General features: G+C 42.2%; 1 pseudogene; it reads left to right on the top strand.

Moving 5' to 3' along the window:
* Positions 1 to 5319: 5319 nt before the first annotated feature.
* Positions 5320 to 5472, top strand: LOC129487122 (uncharacterized; annotated as a pseudogene).
* The last annotated feature ends 682 nt before the right edge of the window (positions 5473 to 6154 follow it).

Below are 6154 nucleotides of genomic sequence, written 5' to 3'. Positions count from 1 at the left end.
TTTTCCAAGGTGACAGTGAGAATTTTATGAGATAACTCACATTCAGTGCCTAGCAGAGTGTCTGCCCCACAGTAAATGCTCAACAAATGGTAACTATTCTTAATATGAACTTTTATGAAAAGTTTCTAGCCACTATCTCTCCTACTTGACTATATTTTAAATGTCTTAGAAGGTCTGAGCCTTCCATAGTTACTAATCTTTCTTTTTCCAATGCTGAGCACCGTGCCTGGTACCTAGTAGATGCTCCTAAAATACTTCTTCAAATAAGGTCAAATGAAAGTTAAGCATTGGAAATACACACACAAAAAAACAAGAATCTGCTAAACTCTTCTACCTCCCAACACAAATGTGTATCTGGACAAATTGTGGCTGTGTGTTTGGCAGTGGGCTTTGCAGAGAGCAAGGCTGAGTGGAGAATTTCTTTAAGTACAATCAACCCTCAAATGGCCACTCAGCAAATGAAGGCAGGCTATTCAGTTACCATAATTTAGTGCCATCTGGTACAGCGAGTCCCAAGAAATTCAAGTCAATATGAATGTTTAATAAACAAGAAGCATGTAGAAAAAGAGCAAGGAATTACGGCCATCTTGGTAGCCTGAAGGGGCTGTTCATTCAATTTTTCTCTCCTTAAAGCTCATTCCCCTGCTTTATTTCTTCCACTTGACATAGGCAAACCTTTTGACCTTTCTCAGCCACCACTGGGTCTCAGAAACTGGAGGATTTACAACTACTAAAAAGAGAAGAAGACTTTCATAGTATTCTGCTGGTGATGAAAGAGTCTAAACCAATTCACATGGCATCCAGAGCCTTGCTGATCTGGCTGTGCCAGCCTTTCCAGTCCTGGGCACTCCGCTAGCCCCGGAAAACAGGCACTTAATCTGCAAACAACCTTAAGAAATAGGTGTCATTTTTTTCATATTTTAAGGATGAGAACATTGACACTCAAAGAAGTTACATGACATATTATTTAGGATCATTTAGTTGAATCAAATAGAAAAACAATGCAAACTTAAACCAAAAAAAATAAAAATAGTCCACATAACTAAGAAGTCTAAGGGTGGTGTTGACCTCATGAAAAGCTAGATCCTGGGGTTCAACCATTGCATCAAGACTCAACCATCCTTAATCTCTCAGCCTTGCATCACCTGTGCTTGGCTTTATTCTCAGACAGTCTCCATCCCCAGAGTGTCAAGATTGGCCCCAGCAGTTCTTCGTCTACTTGGATCTTAGAGCCCACGAGACCACAGAAAGAGAAGGTCTTTTTCTTGATTGCACTGCCAAAATCTTGGGAAGAAATCTGATTGGCCCAGTTTGGGGCACATGCACAACTCTGCACTAATCATTGTGGCCAAAGAAAAGGTTAAACAAGCCCCTAGGACCAGCTGGGGGCTCAGTAAATTCAATCCCACACAGACCATGTGTGTTAAGCAAGATTAAGGTAGAATGGGAACACGGTTATTCCCCCAAAGTCTAAAAGTAAATGCTAACCTTATTTACACAAATCAGAGTCAGGTAGTAGAGTTAGTCTTTCATGTTGGTTTACCTTTCTCTAAAGCTACAGCTCTTTTTAGTACAACATTTTGACGCCAGAGTCATTAAAGACTGAAAAGCTAAAGTATTTTTAAATGAAATCACACTTTATGGATGCTTACTTTTGCTAGACACTGTATAAGACATTGTTTTATGTGTGTTGTTTCATTTAAGTCTCACTATCATGAAGTGTAGAGAGATGAAGGCACCTATCCAAGATCAACAGCTAGCATATGAGGGAGCTAGGATTCACCTGTCTATTTCCACTTGACAGACACCTTAACTCCCATGGGATCTCCATTTCCTAGGTCTGCTCTGCACTAAGTACAGGAGTAGTTTAGGTGTAATTTCAGCCCTAACCACTGCCTGAATCCATCTAAGCAGAGAAGGAGGTACTTCAAGCACCTTATCATCACTACTGGGAGGGAGTTACCATCTGCCTCAGCCCACCATCCAGGATGTAGGTCTGGGCCCCTGAATTGCTGCAGCCCCTGCAAATCCAGCCATATCTGACCAGGGGATGAAATGAATTATTGTGTTGGCTTCCTGCCCTACTTGAACTCTAACTAACATTAGAGCCATGTTCTGCAGCCCAGCATACTTGCATAAGGCTGGAACAATTGTGAGGCTCTGACTGGCCTCTTCGCACAGGGGTCAAATCCTAAGGCTTATGCTCCCAGCCTTTAGTTAGGACCATAACCTGCAGTTAAGGGAGTTTCTTAGAAATAGAATCTGCCAGAAGAATTGTCTCACTCTGTCCCTGTGATCACCGTAATGCTCCATCTTTCCCTGTGTCTACACCCTTTACAATTAAACTTTTAGTTCCTGCTATCAAGAGGTGGAGTCTATTTCCCATCTCTCAACTCTGGTCTGGCCTTATGACTTGTTTTGCCAATGGAAGGCAGCAAAAGTGACCTTTTGACAATTCTGAGCCAGACCTCAAAAGGCCAGCGTGGTGGGAGGAGAGAGATCATGTGGGAAGGAGACCCCTATTCAAGCCAAAGCCATCCTAGCCCAGCCCACAGTCAACTGATCCCTGTGAGCCAGCCCACACAAGATTAGCAGAGCTGCCGACATGAACCACAGCTGATTGCAGATAGATGCTTGAGCCCAGCAGAGAGCAGAAGAAAAGCAGGCTGACCTCTCAACCCATTAACAGCAATTAATGCCTTAAAAAGTTGAGTTGGGGAAAAGTTTGTTATGCATTAATAATAAACCAATATGTTAACCGATACAACCTCCAGACATCCTGGGAACTTTCAGATGTCAAACTCAGCCGAGGTCAAGCTGAGGTCCCCAAAACCCTTTGGACCTATTTGAATATCTGGTCAGTTTCATTCCTCACCATGGGCCACACTGTGCCCTGAGCCCATTCACTTTCCTTCTCCTGCTCCCAGGTGAGTTCCTAGCAGGGATATCAGTGGGGCCTGACCAAGGTATGATGTTCTAAGCCCTAAACGGCCATTAGTAGAGCACATGAAAAGGGCAGAAGATGCATTCCTGGCCGGCAAAGGACTTGCCATCCACTTGAAGAAACGTGATGCACATCCAAAAGGCAATCAACAAGCAATTGCCACTCTACCTTGTGTAAATTTTAGTGACTGTCAGATAAAATAACTACCAGCCAGTCTGTCTCAAGCATTGAACTGGAACTTCTTGAGGGCAGGACCAGGTCTAGATTCTCCATGGATCCCCAGCAACTAATCTCTGCCTAGACCAAAGCAAATACGCAATCTGCATTTCCTGAAGGAATGAATAGCACGAGGCAGCTGCCTCCAGTGCTAAAGTGAATGGTTCAGACAACATGGGTCAAGAATTTCAGCAGATGTTTGGTATATACCAAGGACCAATAACTTCATTAGATAAATGAAGGAATGAATGAGTGAATGAATGTGTGCATCACACATTAAGGACATTTATTATCTGTGTGAACAGCTATGGAAAGAGTAAAGGAGGCTGTGTCAGATGACCCAGACTCCCCACTCACTAACCAGGCTCAAGTGCCTTTCTCATTTGCCTCAGTTTCCTCACTATGAAATGAGACTGAGTCAAAGGATTTCTGTGAGAATCAAATGCCATGATTTGTTTCTCTATCAAGCAAACAATAATCAAGCATCCTAAGGCACTACATTCTGGTAACAAGGAGACAATAAAGCATGGCCCCAGCAGTAAGTGGCTCCAAGCCCAGGGCAAGGCCATCTTCGTGGAGATGAAAGCAACGAACCTGTAAGCGACAAAGCACAGCACAGCCAAAGGAAGAGGAGCCACAGCCAGAGAGAACTGAACTCATGCGGCACTCACCAAACACTCAGGCCATGCAGGGCCCAAACTAGCGCACAAAGAAGCCTGTGACAAGAAATGTTGACCTCAGTCACCTGCTAAGCCCCAGCTCCGTGCCAGTATGTGTCTTCTATATTGGTTCCCATCTGTTATTTTCCACCTTTCTTTCCGTGTGCTTCTCATTTACTTTTGTCACAGTCCATGGTGTTTTTCCATTACCTTGCTTCACAGGGCCGCCCCGGGTGTTCTAACCTGTGACCCTCAGTGACCCTGACAGAATAAGACAGTGTGCACAAGCCTAGCCTAGACTCCAGCTTCCTGCTGATGCCAGAGCCCCGCCCGGGAGAGCTATATGCTCCTTTGAGTTTTACCATCAGGTTTTAAATCAGTGATAAACAGTGTTTGAATCTCAGCTCTGCCACTCAGCCACTTGCATGATCTTGGACAATTTCCTTTATTTCCCTGATTTTGATGTCCTCATTTGATAAGTGAGATAATGATGCCTATATCATTGAGTTTAAGAAGAATAACTGTGCTTTGTGAGTATTTCTTATGTGTGCTCATGGTTCTACATATTTTAATGTTTTCACTATATAGTTCTTACAACAGCAACTATTAGCACTTCCATTTTACAGACGGAGAAATTGAGGCATAGGGAGGATAGTTGCCTTACCCGTGATAACAAACAGCTAGCAGTCACAAGCCAGGAGTTTAAACTCAAACAGGGCTGCTGGGGGCCACCTATAATCCCTCCTCACACTCTTCATTTCATTTTCTGAATTCAATGAGTTAAGGGCATAATCCTGTGTCCAGTGCATACCAAGTACCCTAAAAATAGTATGTATCATTCAATTCCCAAGCACATGGATAAAAAGTACAGTTGTTTGGACTCACATTCAGTAAAATCTCTACTCCATGGATGAGTGATATAAGACAGAGATGGAAGATTGTGATGACCCAGAAAGCTAACTTCTAGAGCAGTGGTTCTCACCTGTGGATAATTCCTTACCCCTCCCTGTGCCCCCTGCCCCCTGCCCAGGGGACATTTGGCAATGTCTGGGGACATTTTGGTTGTCATAATTGGGGTGAAGGTGCCCTCTGGCAACCAATATGTATAGACCAAGAATTCTGCTAAACATCCTCCAATACACTGGACAGTACCCCACCAAAAAATATTATATGGACCCAAGTCTCAATTATGCCAAGGCTGAGAAACCCTATCCTCAAACACTGAGTCTGGGCCACGTTCACTAATGCGGGCTAACTGCTTAGTACCTAGTACCTACAAACAAATACTTACTTCACAAAAACATACATAAATACGTGAATGGATATATTTTGTTAACTCTAAAATGCTGTCAATTGAACAATGTACCATCAATTCAAAAGAGATTGCTCAGAAGAGGGAAAAAAGCCATCACATTGACTGCAAGACACATCCCCAAATCAGAAATGTTAAAATGTGCATGGGGATTGGCAGGGGATGTGCAGCTTAGAATTGACTGAGTAATACTTACCTGGCAGGGGAGATACCATGATCACAAAGGTGGTTTTCCCACGGCAAGATTCATCCATTGCACTCCAGATGTGACCCCTGTGATTTCCCCAAATGTGAGAAACTTGACTGCATAATTTGTGGTTATAATTTTTTAATTAAAAAATAAATAAATGAATGAGTAAAATAGAGAATACTCCTTATGTTTTAAAATCCTCAGATCAAAGAAGAAGTAATCTTTCTATTGTGGGCTTCATTCAGCCTCCGGAAAAGCAACATAGTAGAGTGTCAAGATGGTAAGATGTTATCTTGAGCCTCAAGTGATTGGTAGCACATTGAGTTGAGAAGGATTACAAGCCAATGTCGCAATTTAGCAGAATAAGTATCCTTGAGTGATTAGTGATGTCTGCATAGACATGTGAGAGCAAGTAATGTCATGCATGACACATACCTGCTGTCTTTATTATAGTCAAAAGTACAGTGAACTTTGAGTCACACATTTAGATTTGAACCTCAGCTCACCCACAGAAGATCTGTTCCTTTGGGTATATCAGTCTACTTCTCTGAAACTCTATCTATTCTTCTATAAAATGTGGATAACAGATCTTAGTTCAATTACATGGTTATTTTAATGAGCTCTTTTGGGTATAATAAAAATGCTAATTGTTAACATTACATTAAAATGAGATAATCTATTCTGGTGCTTCTTAAACTGAAGTTTTCAGGTAATATCTGAAAACTGTTCTATTTTCTATATTTCAAAATGCACTCTGAATATCATGTAGTGATACACCCTCACAGGCCATTAATTAATCAGTACAGCATGTTGTGTAGTAGTTTGTTGAGATG

The sequence above is a fragment of the Symphalangus syndactylus genome, chromosome 7 (genome assembly GCF_028878055.3).
Source record: "Symphalangus syndactylus isolate Jambi chromosome 7, NHGRI_mSymSyn1-v2.1_pri, whole genome shotgun sequence".
Taxonomy (NCBI): domain Eukaryota; kingdom Metazoa; phylum Chordata; class Mammalia; order Primates; family Hylobatidae; genus Symphalangus; species Symphalangus syndactylus.
This window is presented reverse-complemented; position numbering and strand designations above follow the sequence as displayed.